Source organism: Cyanistes caeruleus, chromosome 3 (assembly GCF_971803275.1).
Source record: "Cyanistes caeruleus chromosome 3, bCyaCae1.hap1.1, whole genome shotgun sequence".
In the NCBI taxonomy this organism is placed as follows: Eukaryota; Metazoa; Chordata; class Aves; order Passeriformes; family Paridae; genus Cyanistes; species Cyanistes caeruleus.
This window is the reverse complement of record NC_141703.1, coordinates 113,709,023-113,723,792: the sequence shown is the minus strand read 5'-3', so window position 1 is coordinate 113,723,792 and position 14,770 is coordinate 113,709,023. Positions and strand designations below refer to the sequence as shown.

The following is a 14,770-nucleotide window of genomic DNA, read 5'->3' as shown; positions in this document are numbered from 1 at the left end:
GGAAACTGCACTTGATTAACTCCTTCCAAAAAGTCACTTCAAAGCAGGGACAAGGAGCAGCAGGAGGGAAGCAGAATGAGCTGATCTCAGAATTGTTTCAAACTTGGCAGCTGGGCCAGCCTTTGATAATGAAACTCCCACCACTTCACTCTCAAATCGTGACTGAGAGAAACAATGCTTGTCTTCAAACCTGCCCTGCAATCCTGATAAGGGCTTTGTGCAGCACACTTGGGGACAGCAGGAGGAGGTTAAACAGAAAAAATAACCTTAAACGACCATTTTCTGTTATTCTCATAGGGACCAAAAATAAAAAAATAAAAAAAATGGACACAAAGTGGTTCAGATTTGCTCCAGGCTTGCAGCTGGAGTGAGGGTGATGGGGGGTCTGGACAGTGTTGAAGGAGCACCTGAAGGGGAGGACCTGAGCATTTTGACTTGCATCCAAGGCTTTCCTGAGGTGGCCCCTTCCCAGAAGCAGCAGGAGGCTTTCAGCTGCAGCCCTGGTAGAGGGCAGGCTGTCGGATGAGATCCCATGGATATATCCCAGATCAATCTATTTCACAGCCAAGCTCTCTCCACAGCCCACTCTTCTCTCTGACAGTCCCTCCCAAGCCCCCCTCCAACAGCCCTGGGCTCACTCCAAACCCTGATCCTGATCCTGATCCTGATCCTGGTCCTGATCCTGGTCCTGATCCTGATCCTGGTCCTGGTCCTGGTCCTGGTCCTGGTCCTGGTCCTGATCCTGATCCTGATCCTGATCCTAATCCTGATCCTGATCCTGATTCTGGTCCTGATCCTGATCCTGATCCTGATCCTGATCCTGATCCTGGTTCTAATCCTGATCCTGATCCTGATCCTGATCCTGATCCTAACCTCACCTCAGCACCAATGGATGGCTGACCTTTGGATGCTACCCAGGATCATCAGGTTTGGGAATCCTGGCACCGTCCTTTGGGAAGATCCCACCAGGGGTGGGAAACAGAGAGCCTGAAATTCAAACATTGTTTGTTTCAGTATTTGGAAGGAAACAAAGAGAACAGGATTTCAGAGGAATGGGCAATGCACCCCAGTCCCAGCTAAGCCCTGTGAGGGAGAACTTGTTGCTTTTATATAGTGGCTGGAATGCCAGGAAGACTTCCTCAAGGATCAGCAGGGAATTGATGCCAGGTACTGCTGTGGTCAAGGTGGATCCTGCACCCTGCACCAAGCAGATGGAGAGGAACAGGATAACAGGGAGTTAATTTTGGCCAGTGTGATAATCCTCCAGAAGTGATGTCTATTTCCTGCAGGCCCTGCAAAAAGGAGCAGTTGCACCGGGGTTAGGGGGAAAAGTCTAAATTAGTTTAACAGATGCTCAGAGGGAACTTCCCCTCAAATTCCACGGGGAGACCAGGCAGGGGGCCTGTTTGTTGGCTCTCCTGGTGGCCCCTCTGAGGTGGGAGCTGACCCCACGTGTGGTGGGATGAGGATAGGCAGCCAGAGGGTGGCTGGATCCTCCTTCCTCTCCCTCAGATCCCCACAGGACCCGTGGTATAGATCAGTCTGCTTTGCATCCAACAGCTGTCTGACAGCAGCCCTCCCGAAAGCAAGGCAGAAAAAAAAGAGGAGAGCCCTTCAAATTCAGGCGCCAGCTCTTGCTTTTGTCACTCACTCTTGTCAAAGCCCATTTGTCAGAGGCTCAGCACCCACAGCTCCTCCACATGAACCTTCCCAGCACGTGAAAGGCTGAGACATCCTTCCTCCCCATCTCTTCGTGTCTTTTCTCCATCATTCCTTTATTAAAAGCAGGAACTCACGCACTAAAAGCACTCCTGGTCAGGTCAAGATCCACCCGAGTAGAAAAGAGCTCACAGCAATAATACAGACGCAAAAAGTAAGCTAGATGTTAAATACAATTTCAGATATCACAGGGAGTATAAGCCACATTTGTCTCAGTAACTTGAGGCCTTGCACAGCCACACACATGACAGGCTGCCCTGAAAGAGAATTGTTTCAGTCTCAGCCTTCCCAGCAAATGATGGCCCCTGGCAAATGCTCCTGAATCCAAGTATCTCCTGTCACCAAAGCCTGAAAAATCCCTCCGTGGTGCATTGTGTCTCTGTGTGTCTCTGGCTGACTTCTCCAACCTGTCTGTGATTTCTGCTTCAGTTCCTCATCTTTTCCTGGGTTTGATAGGTGTAATACAGGCATAATGATACCTTTTGCTGATTCTGCACTTGACAGGGGCATGCAGGACTGCTCTGGGTGGGGTTCTGTTATTTACAATGGTAGGTTTTGCCTTGGAAGAGCAAGGGTGACAATTCCAACAGCTTGTTTTATTTCATTGCTTGGGTTCTTTTAATCACAGATGAAGGTGGGGGGGTTCTGATATTTTCAGATGACCAGGGCCTGGCTGGAGGCAGCCCAATTGTTAATGCTGGCAGAAGTTTCATTCCCAAAACCTCCCTGTGGAAGGATTTCTGTGTTGTGCAAGTTGCCACCTTCAAGACAAGGAGATGTTCAACTGCTGCATGTGAAAGATTATTTTGGGCAGCATGGTGTGGCAGGAAAAAGGTCAGAAGCCACTTTAAGAGCTGATTTTGTGGTGTTCCCCCTCCAAGTAAGCATCAGGTGTGGAAAAGTCGTTTGCTTCATGCTCAGCACAGGGATTTTCATATGAAATGGATGCCCCACTATATATAGGAATGTCATGGTGCTTGTAGGACATGTTGGCATTACACATCCCACTTGACATGCCCTATCAACGTGGGCTGAGTAATTTCACGTTGTATTTAAATAAAAGTGACTCTATTTTTCCTGCAAGCACAAGGCAGTTAAAAATATCCTGTGGTTACTGCTTTGAAAATGCCTTCAAGCCAAGTTACTCCTGTCAGGAAGACAGGGCGATGTGACAGTCGCATTCAAACACTCGGCTGCACAGCCAGCTTCTCAATGGGAGCAGACCTTGCCATGAGGAGAGCTGGGATGCCTTTCCCTGGCCGCCACAGCCACCACACTGACCCCACGAGCTGCCCCTGATTCCCCCTGGGCTGCTGGCAAGACGTGCCCAGTGTCACCAGAGACTACACACAGGGCAGATTCTGCCTGTGGACTTTATGTATTTACAAAGGTTCGCTGGCAATGAGCCTACAGCCCATAAATTGTATTTCCTGTCATGGAACTGTGTGAACCTACAGCCCATAAATTGTGTTTCCTGTCATGGAACTGCTTCACAACACACAGAGCCAGCAGAACCCAGGAAAAGCGGAAGGTGTTCCTGCAATGCTCAATGTCATGGAACGGGGTTTTGTCACTCCTAAGTGTGTTATAAACACAGTCAGCTGCAAGATGCAGACCCAGACCTGCTCTGTGGGCTGTGTGGATTCTCCTGAGCTCAGAGCAGGAAGAGGGGCCAGCAGTAAGCCTGAACCCTGCTTTTCCCTGGGGGATGGATGCTTTTGTGTCCACAGGTGCAACCGTGCTCCCACCAGTGCATAAACAAGAGCCTGACACCTCTTGGATGTGGATTGGAGCTCTCCTCGGACACCTCTGCTCAGGCTGAGGGTGTGAGTCCAGCTCCACAAAAAAGAAACCTCAAACTGCCAAAAGCAAGTGTGGGGGGCTGCAAGCTGCTTTTGGGGGAGGCTCAGGGTGAAGTGCTGAGGCTAAGGAGTGAGGGGGGATGCAGTGCTGAGTGGTCACTGACGTTCAGCTGCATCCCCTGGTGGGCTGGTGTCCCTTGCAGAGATCAGGGACAGGGATAAAGGCCCCATCCATGCAGAGGGATGTGAGGGTAGAGAAGGGAGAGAAGGACTCCTGTGTCCCGGGGATCAGACACGACCCACAGTCAGCTGTGTCAGGGCAGAGCGCACCCTGCTTTGCCTCATAGAGAGAAAACAGTACAAACAGCAAAGCAGCAGCTGCATGAAAACCATATCCGAGCTCTCCCATCCAACAGGGAGCTCAGGTGAGGTGGGGCCCCAGCTGGACAGACCTCTCTTTGAACTGACCCCATTAGGAAACACAGGACGTTCGTCCTTCTGGCAGGGGAAGGAGCACAGAGCTTGGGGCACGTCCTGCCAGGATGACACCACCATCCTGCCAGGCTCTGAGACCTTGTCCAGCTCCGTGCAAGCAGGCATTTCACAGGGCAGCTCACTCTGGCATGGATACATTTATTTGGTACTGATAGATACACCCCTACAGCTATGGCTGTGTACACACGGGCACGCTGAGGGAAATGGAAATACGCCGTGTCAGCTTCCCACACAGAGACGCGTTAATTCACACGTGAAAGTCTCCTGGCTGTTCCAGCAGAGCCAGGGTGATAACTCAACAGCCCACCCCAAACAAAGGGCATCTAGCAGCTCTTCAAAAAATCACAGGAGCGGTCAAAGCCCCTCATGTCTTTTTATTTCCCCACACACATTCGCAATTTCCACTGGACCGATTGCTTTTGACTGATTGATTTCACTGCTTTGAGACAGCACACATATGGAATTATTCAGGAGGTTGCTGTGTGTAATACTGTGCTGGAATAATTGTTCCATTTAGCTTTATTCCCTCTGCTTACAAAACCTGAGAGGAGCTTGAAATACTCTTAACATTTGTATGGGCACGTTGGCATGCTTGGTTTGTGCATCTGAATGACAGAGTAAAAAGGAATGAAATGTTACACCAAAGACTGATTCTGCACACAGAAGTCAGGAGAATCCAGATTTAATACTCTTGCAGGGTTATTCATATTCCAAAGGTACAGGTCTCCTTAGGATCCACATTTGATGTCCTCATTTGGATTCAGCACCACTTTGCTTGCAGAGTTAAGGACTTGCTGTAAATAACAGTACCAAGCCCTACATCCTGTCCAGTTTGTCTGTCCCAGAGTTAAGGAAAAAAAAAACAGTGATGCTTTAATAGACAATGATGCAAAACTCAGCTTATTTATAGAAGAACAGGAAGAGGAAAATACACACAGACCATCTCTCCTGTGGCGAGTTAGGATTAAGTTCTGCACTGTTAAAGCTGAACCAAGAGGAAGGAAAAGGGTGTTTGCTCTTGCTATAGATTTTGTGTGGTGAATGAAGATGATGTCAGGCTATTTGTTTGGCATGTGCATTGAGGGAAGACAGATCTCTCTTACCCTGCTTGGAATTGTTTGAGTTCCCCAGTTCATTTGCTCTTTCTGAGTGGCTCACAGGGAAATGTGTCCGACCCCCAACCTTCATTATGGAGGGATAGAAGCTGTAAGCAGTTGGACACCTCAAAAAATAGTGTCCTGAATTTGTCAGAAAGGCCAGCAGGCAAGAGGAGAGGGAAGGCTGTCCATGACAAATTCTCTGGCATTGCCAGCACTCAGCATTCATTATCACTGCTGTATTTGACTGGGAAAGGCCTGCCCACCTCTAAAAACAACCCAAGCCAAAGCACTGGGCTATTTTTAGTTGTACAATAAAGAAGGAATGTCTGTGAAGTCTCTTAGGAGATGTAAAGTGTTACGGTTCCCCCAGCAGCCATGCCAAGGGAGGATGTGCCCAAATGTTCAAGTTCTAACTGTCCATCACCACTTGTGTTCCGCGTTCTTTCGCTCATCCAGAACTCACCCAGCCATTCTGTGTCTGTGGTAGAAAGGAATCCATAAAGGGCCAAGGAAGGTCCCTTTTGCCACCAGCACATCGGTCCCTCATGCCAGTTCAGCTGCATGTCTGTTGGGAGCCAGAGGAAAACCGGTGTTGGGTGAAAAGTGCATTCCTCATCAAAAGCTCATTACCAGAACAGAAGCCAAGCACTCCACAGCCTCCTCACAGCTGGTGGGCTCTCCCACTACCATCTGATGAAGTACAGGAAAAGGAATTAGCCCCTTTTTTTTCCATGCTACTATTTTGAAAGGATTTGATTAACATTTAAATAGCAAGTTTAGCAATTGCCCTGTGCTGTGTATCATGCACATCTGCAACCACCTCCTATGCAAGTCTGTGGACTGTTCAACCTTTTGCCTTCCTTTTTATGGATCTCTTGGTAGCTTCCTTACCTCATTAGGCTTTTGAATTCTGAAATAAAAACTGGATGCCTGACTTCTCTGTCCCGTGCTTGTTTTTAAAGCCCCTTGTGAGGACGTTAAATCAGCATCAGAGCCAATAACATTCTGGTTTAGGAGCACAGAGTGACTATTTAAGGTGTTTGGGACCTCCACATGATCGTTTATCACAACGTTATCCCAGTTCAAATGTTTAATTATGGCATATTTTCAAATCCCTTTCCAGAAGCTCTATAAATACCTCAGCAACATCTAAAGACCAATTTAGCTGCCAGCACCTAAAACTCTCTTTTTTTCAAGCAGCCTGGCCTGTGCTCTCTCCGCTGCTAAAGGAGATTCTGTTTACATCTGTGTTTTGGGAGCCCATAAATGTTGTGTCCTTTCTCTGGCTGGTGTTTGCTGGCTGCCAGGGGCTGAATATCTTGTTTTGCAGACGTGGCTGTGTGGTTTTTTCTTCCAAAGAGTGGAAAACAAAGGTCCTCCAAGGCAGATGAAGGTGTCATTGGAAGGCTTCCCACATCCAAGCTATGATCTCCACATATGCTTGGACTGACTTGTTTTCACTCTTCAGAGCGTGGGAAAACAACTTAAAAATAGACATTTAACACATTGGCTAAGTGATATTCAGAAGATTCTGTGCTAGACGGGGGCAGAGCCACGTATATGTATTGGAAAATAGTAAATTCATTGAAAAATGTGGCCTTAGTCTTTCTGGAATTATCAGTGTCTTGAGAACTGTCTGTGCTGGTACATTTATTTGGGGAAAATCCATTTATTTCAGGAAAAGATTCCTAAAATTGCCTGAAGGTTGGGAGATGGAAGGCAATTCTGTTCAAGCAAAAAAATAACTAAATTTACCCACCTCCCAAAGACTCCTTGCAACCCTGAAAGGGAGGACACTTCTTATTGCAGATTTTAATGCCCTAGTTTTCTTTTTTGTTAGTTTTTCCTTTCATAAGGCCAGAAATCAGCATTTTGCTCAAGCTGAAGGCCTTATTTTCTGCAGAAAATAATGCCTTTTTGAGGGGGTTGATTTTTTCCCCCCTCATGGAAGAAATGAATTTGAGATCTCTCTGCTTAAGGAAAGGCCATGGAAAAGAACTGAGAAAACCAGTCACTAATACAATAGACTAAAGAGCTACAAATGTGTGTGTGAAGAACACACAGAACATACAAAAGGAAAAAAAAAGGCAAAACCTAAAAGGCAACATTTAAAATGTTTTTGCAACCCCACGGTAAAACTGAGTAGTGGGAGGCCCACATGGAAATCCATGGCCTGGGAAGAGCCCTGAAGTTCCAAAGGTAAAGTAACGGGAAGGGAAGGGAAGGGAAGGGAAGGGAAGGGAAGGGAAGGGAAGGGAAGGGAAGGGAAGGGAAGGGAAGGGAAGGGAAGGGAAGGGAAGGGAAGGGAAGGGAAGGGAAGGGAAGGGAAGGGAAGGGAAGGGAAGGGAAGGGAAGGGAAGGGAAGGGAAGGGAAGGGAAGGGAAGGGAAGGGAAGGGAAGGGAAGGGAAGGGAAGGGAAGGGAAGGGAAGGGAAGGGAAGGGAAGGGAAGGGAAGGGAAGGGAAGGGAAGGGAAGGGAAGGGAAGGGAAGGGAAGGGAAGGGAAGGGAAGGGAAGGGAAGGGAAGGGAAGGGAAGAAAAGAAAAGAAAAGAAAAGAAAAGAAAAGAAAAGAAAAGAAAAGAAAAGAAAAGAAAAGAAAAGAAAAGAAAAGAAAAGAAAAGAAAAGAAAAGAAAAGAAAAGAAAAGAAAAGAAAAGAAAAGAAAAGAAAAGAAAAGAAAAGAAAAGAAAAGAAAAGAGGAAAATACATAAAAAAATTTAAAAACATCCCTCCTACTTCTAGGAAAATGTCAAGGCTCTCTGCTTAAAACTTTAGTTTTCTGCTTAAGACTAAGGGGATGATACCAAAGCCTTACACCCACCTTACACTAAAATACTTCAAGGTAAGTGTCAAAGCTCAGTGCGTGGGCAGGTCCCAGAGACATCACATTGCCTTATTTTGTGATTTTTAAGACTCTTTCACACACCTTTCTGGGAGTCCAAAACCAAGTTTGCTCCTGGCTGGGTGACTTGGCAGGTGTGACACCTCCTCTTGGGCCTGCTCCTGCTCTGTTCCTACTTTCCAGGAACTTGCTGTGATTTTTCTGGTCTGTGTTTCCACCTGGCAGGTGGAACACCTCAGCCCACGGATTTTAGAAAGCGAAGAAGATGTTTGTGTTGAACTGCAGAATAAAGAGAAAAAATAACCCTTGCTGGAGAGCCAAAACATGAATGTGTTGGAGTCAAGGATGACACCATCTCCTGGCCCCATTTCCACTGGCTCTGTTCCAAGACCACCCACTTTCAGTCCTTGGTCTACATGATTGGCCAGCACCCAGCAGAATTGCTTTAAACCTCTAGCCCTGTTTTCCCCCCCCCAAAAGCTTAACCTGACAAACAGTTTTTAAATTCCCATCAATAACTCTGCAGTCAACCATAACAGTGAAGGCAGGTTCCCTTGTCCCCATGCATTTGAGGACCTGGAAAGAGCCCAGGTAATAATTCAAGCATTGTCCATTCTGGTGGTCCAGGGCAACCTGGAAATGAGGAAGTTTTGCTGCTTCCCCAAAATTCCACCTAATAAGCAGCAACTTTCCAAAAGTCTCCACCTTGAAATGTGTGTTGCAAAACCTGTTTGGGGGATAAAATACTAAAAAAAGGCTGCAGCAAAGGCAAAGGGATATATTAGCATCTCATTAGCATATTGCGGTGACTTTGGTACGTACAGCTGCCTGATTGCAATTAAAAGTCATTTCTATTTCTGCTTAAGCACATTCAGTGTATGATCAGATAGATACAATCAAGATTCCAAACCCTGTGGTGACTTTGAAACAACTCTAAGTTATTTGGCTACCCCAGTGCTCACAAAACTTGAGACCTGTAAAGACACCTGATCACTGGAACTGCAAACACACACCTAAAACACTGCCAGAAGTTTTATTGCTGCTTTGGTATTATTTAATATAACTTTGCATTCAGAACATGTATGACTTTGTAGGATTAAACCTCCTGAAGCTGCTGACTGACAAGGGCATTTCTCATCCTCTTCCTATTGGCTATTTGATGAAGACTCTCCTTCAGCTTTGCAATATTTTAACCAAAACTGACCATTTTCCCAGAGTGTTCCTTGTGGGCAGGCAGAGCCAAACACGAAAAGGGTCTTTTGAAAGTAATGATGAGCAATAGTAACTCTTTTGGCATTAAGAGGTCTTTTAGTCTTTGAAAATGGTGCCTTTTGGAAAAACTGTGCCCTTCTACACGCTTGGCTAGAACTGGAACAGAAAAAAATTCCTGGTGCTTGTATTTTACTTGAAGTCAAGTTTCTGTAGAGAGAACAATGTGAATTAGAGATAGATGGATAGATGGATAGATGGATAGATGGATGGATAGATAGATAGAGATAGATAGATAGATAGATAGATAGATAGATAGATAGATAGATAGATAGATAGATAAACAGCTGGCATATGGACCTTCAAGTGCAGGAAATTAATGCCAATTCCCTAATGCCAAACCCTTTTCCTCTCCAATTTCCTCTGTTAATGCACATGAACTGGTTAGAGTGCACAATTAGAAGGAGGCTGCCTGTTTTCAATTAGGTCAGAGGAGAGGACTTGCCTCTTTCCTAAATGAATTGCAGATAAAGCTTCCCAGGAGTGGGCCTCCTTCTCCGTGGGCTGGCATAAATCAGGGAACACAGGAGCAGCCTGCAGCATTACCCCAGGGAAAGCAGGGTCCAGCCTGCCCAGGAGGCTCATCCTGCCCTGGAAAGGCATCGTGGTTTGGTCAGGAGAGCTCTGTCCTCCTTTTCCCCAGCATTTTCCACCATTCCATGTTTGTAAGGATGAACACATCTGGGTTTCATTCCCTGCCTTCAGTCTGATAGGGGCTGGGAGGAGGTGGTCTCTCTCTCTCTCAAAGTCCTTGTCAAGAAGATGGAGGTGCTGGAGCAATCTGAAGGGGAAGCCTGAGTTATTTTCGTTGACAGGATTTCAACAAGTAACAGTTCTGGCTAATTACACTGTAATTGATTTGGCATGTTAATACAGACTTCCAGGGAATCTCGTTACTTTCTTGTCCATTACAAAGGGATTTTGAACTTCGGGCTGGTTTGCTTTAAAAACAGAAACACAGCAAATAAAATAGAGCAATTGAAGTAATTTGCTGGAGTCTCTCAGGCCCAGGAAATACCAGTTACTGCTGGAAAACCAGATACTTCCACAGCAGAAGCACTCAGGGGAGCTTTAGGAAGGCAGATGACCAGGGCAACCGGGCACTCAGCATTAGCTGTGCCCTAGCTGTCACCAGAGAGATTTTTCTGTCCTTTTAATGTTCTAAAACCTTTGGTTCACAACGATTTTTTTCTTGATTATGCTTAATAGGAGAAAAAAGAATAACTGCATTCATATGGGAAACAAAACCCACCATTCCAAATCTACATTAGGGGGAATTAAAGTGCAGCCTCAGCCTTTCTCTTCCCCCACATGCTTCAGGACTGGGGCCAACCGGTGCTTCAAACTAATGCTGGGAAAAAGATTTCCTTCTATCCAAAATGCTCTAAAAATTGTCCAGTCCTTGTTCTGCAGCATCTGGCATCGGTCACTCCTTGGAGCCAGGCTACAGAGGATGAACTGGAATCTAAAGGAATGAGATCAAAAGCTCTGTCTGTATGAGGATGTATTAACATTTTTCCCTACAAGCCGTGATTTTTCCAGCACAGTAAAAGTCCCATCTGAGGGTCTCTAGGTGTTCAGCCTGAGCTGCAGGGACAGGAACACTGTGAATGTGCCATGATTCATCCAGTCACAAAACAGCTAAGTCACCTCAAATACCTCAGGCCGGGATTATGCTTTCCTCTGATAATGAGTGCATTCTGTGAGATTTAAAAATAGGACATCCAAAAGCTGATTTACAGCATCCCTCCCAGAGCACTGTGATCTTAATGTGACACCATTACAAGCGATACGATGTGCTGATTTACCTTTTTCCTCTGCTGGTTCCACCGGCACCATCTCCCGAGCACTCCCATTTCCTTTGTGGGAAATCTGTGCCCTGAAGTGCAGAAGAAGCTGCACTTTGGAGATCATTTACTACCACAAGGCCACCATCACTTACTGAGCTGACCTGACCCAACGCCGTGATAAAAGGATGGATCACGCTGCACGGGCTGCTCTCAGTCCGGAGCAGTCACTGTTAAACCTCACACAAACAGAAGTGAGGGATGTAAGGCACAGAACAGATGTGTGGGAGGTTTATATGACTTCACAGGTCGTGTGCTGAGCACCGCTGCTAAGACCCTCTGAAAAAGCTGTGTTTGAAGGGCCTCAAAGGCACTCAGGCCTTCAGGATCCTCTGCACGGGGCTGGATTCACGATCTCTGATTCTGAGAAAACAACGACTAGACATGTCCCCCCAAGCCCCCGTGGCCTTGTTCCTGCAGTGGGGGTGTGTGCTGCAGTTTGATGTATTTATTCATCCGCTGATAGCGATGGAAAAACCTCCATTCAAGGAAGTGGGCTGGAAGCCAGGCCCACAGCGAGGCCTTGTCTGGAGCTGTTACTGTGATGGTGGATTCTGTAACAACTGTATCATAAAACACTTTACAAAAGAGTCATGAACTCTGGAAAAGAGTAAGGCTTATATATTCTGTTTAAACAGAGGAAGTTGCTCAGTGAGTTGGCAGCCAAGCACGACCCCCAGTTATGGGTAACCAAAGCCAACATCAGAGAAACTATAAAAGCAGATAGTTAATATCAAGGCTCACATCTTTCCACTCTGTTACTGATTCTTCTGAGTATTTCTGAGCTGGATCTAGAGCTGGATAAGAGGAAAATGAAAAGGCTGTGTGAGGAGGGTGAAGGCCCCCTGCATGCAGACAGCCTGGGCACAAGTTGGTGCAGGCTGCCAGGTCACTGCTTGAAATTGCTTTTTCAGGGAAATCGATACCCAAATTCCTCTTGACGTCAGCGGGGGCCAGAGTTTCCCATTTTTGTCTAATAAAATGTCAGAGGGTGAAGTGAAGTAGCTATCACAGAAAGAAAGAATGCAAATATAAATAGAATGGGGAAAAATTAGTAGCTGACAAATATTCCTTACTTGTTGTGTGGAAGATCTGGAAATTTAAAAAATCCCCACATTTCTTTGAGTTCTGTAAAGAATAAATTAATCCCCAGGTTTCTGGTTTTGAATGATAAATAGATGTCTGAACAAAAGGAAAGAGAGGAAATGAGAGGCAGGAACACATAACTTTTCACTCAGAAGGGTCTGAATCTTGGCTAGGACAAAGCAGCAGCGAAAAATCATTTTCTTGTATTCTTGAGCCAAGGTTTGATGGAATGGAGGCTTTAGTGACAACACTGCCTTAAATAAATGCCTCTCCTGGCCCCTCATTCCCACTCCTGGGCAGCAGCACACTGGGTGTGTGGAGCCATGCTGCAAACAGGCTCAAACAAGCGATCAAGTTTAGAATAAAAGCTCTGCAGGAGTGTTGGGAAGGCATTGGGAATATGGTGATGCCATCAGATTTGGCAGTGGCGTGGAGCCGGTGACACCGGGATGCTTGGCCTGTCTTTGCCTCCATGTTCCCTGGATTTGCCAGATCCTTGCCCCCATCCTCCTGACCACAGAGCCAGCTTCTGTGGGATGACGAGGGCAGCATGTTTGGGCCATGAGCTGTAATCAAGCTCAGGGCTGCCTGGCACAGCTCTTTATCCTCCTTGCCCCCACATCTATTAATCCTTCCTTTTCCCATGCTGTGCTGTCTTCCCCATTTCTGCACCCACCCACCCCAAATTCATTTTTCTTCACAGGGCCCAGCTTTGCCACCTCTGCACAGTCTGGTGTTTCTGACATGGCTCCCTGGGTAATATTGTCCTTACCTGGTGCTCCTGGATGTGCTAACCTGTTGCCCTAGCAGGGTCCTACTCCCCAAGGAATTCTCTCTAGTTATCAGTGACTTCTGGCCACTGCTCACTTAACACTTCCCTAACCACCTGCAGAATGCAGCCCTTATCTGTAACTTCCCTCCCCTTATCCGTCCTTATCTCTCAGGGCCAGCAGTTTCCCACGTCCTCTCCAGTCACCTTAACTCCAGGCCAGGGCTCAGCTAGAGCCTTGTCAGCTGCTCACAGCTCTGGAAATAGAGGAAGGAAGAGGAAGATGGGGAGATAACACTCCTCAGTCATTCACAGTCAGCCTGGGAGACTGCCCTGAGCTGTCCCCACAAGCAGCGGGCAGAACAGCCACCTGCAGAGTGGTTCTGCAGGAAAAGTTTGCCTGGTTTTGTGACTGCAGGATGAACTTGGATCAGTAATGACCAGCTGCTGAGAAGGAAGCACCCAGTGGTGAGAGGTACAGGCAGGAACACCGCGAGTTAAGACCAACTAAAATAATCATTTCACACCGCTGGGTCAAGCTGCGGTGATGTTGGCTGGTCTGCTCTGTCTAGATTTAGGCACTGTTCTCCAAGAAGGATGTGAGGTGGAGACTATTTCAAAGAGAATCGGGTCTAAAAAACAAGACCTGTGGGGAAACATCGAAGGGAATGGAAATGTTCAGGCTAAAGAAAGGAAAAATTAAGGACAAGATGCCAGTAAACTTAAAATGCATAAATGGAGGCTGCACGGAGGAAAGAATAAACTGCTCTCACATGTGCCCAGGGCACAGAGGAAGCATTAATGGCCTCAAGGGAAGATCTAGGTTACTTGTGAGGGAAGTGTATTAACAAGCTTTGGACAAACATCTTGACCAGCTTGCCTTGGAAAACCGTGGAAGTTCCAGCAGGGAAAGTTTTTGAGAACAAGCTGGAGTGACACCTGTCAGGGGGGTTAAGCCCAAATGATCTTGCGTTAAGCTGTGAGATTGATCTGTTGAGGACCCTTCCAGCCCTGTCCTCAGGAAGGCTGTGGAATTTCCCACAGCAAGAGGAGAATTTTCTCCCTATTTCCTTAGCCCTTCTGATCTGAGCCATTAGCAACAATCAGAGGAGGAGAAACTGATAGTGGAACTGGGGCTCTGTGACAGAAACCTGTTTGTTTGCAAAAGACAAAGTTTTGTGTCACTGAACCAAGCAGAAATCCTCCTACAGGAGGAGCCAATTTCTTTTCTCACAATTTTCAGGCTCCTTCCAGCCAGCTCTCAGAGCAAAAATATCCCCACAGGAGATTCTGATGCAGCCCCAGTGCTAAGTCAAGCTGTACCTGGTGGGGTTTTTACTGCCTTCTCTTTGAATTCTTTCCATATTTCTGCTCTTCTCCTTTCAGAGACACCAAGCCTTCCCCTTCCTTTCTTCCCTTTGCATCCCATCATCCATCCTTTTGTGCCCAGGTTTTCATTCTGGGAGGCTGTGCCTGGTGACATGAAAGTTATTTCTTTCAAGAATTGGAAGCAAAAGGTTACTTGAATAGGCACATTCAGAAAGATTTAATTCAAATCAAACCAATACTATGAATGACTAAAAACTCCTCACAAGCATGCAACATATGCAGGCAACAAAAATGACTTCGTGTTAGTCATGGTTGGAATTATGCTTTAGGTGGAAAATTGTGAAGAGGAGCTTAAAATAAGTGAGTGAAATGAAAAATAGGTGAATGAAAAATAAGATATTTATTCTTATACTGTCAGGTGCTTGAGTTTGCACAGAGTCCTGAAGTTATGCAGACAAACTCTCCTTAGACTGGGAAAAAAAACCCCACAAAAATCAGCTACAAAGCAGTTAAT

General features: G+C 46.3%; 1 long non-coding RNA gene across 2 annotated transcripts; it reads right to left on the bottom strand.

The window, feature by feature from the left end:
* Positions 1 to 4,136: 4,136 nt before the first annotated feature.
* On the bottom strand, positions 4,137 to 12,496 carry LOC111942367 (uncharacterized). Of its 2 annotated transcripts, XR_002870526.2 has the most exons (4): positions 11,034 to 11,802; positions 8,041 to 8,235; positions 5,580 to 5,681; positions 4,683 to 4,852 (listed from the first exon to the last, which is right to left on the bottom strand). It is a non-coding gene; the product is annotated as an uncharacterized LOC111942367 (long non-coding RNA). The 2 variants fall into 2 exon arrangements; XR_002870522.2 differs by having other exon boundaries at positions 4,137 to 5,681; positions 11,034 to 12,496.
* Positions 12,497 to 14,770: the final 2,274 nt, after the last annotated feature.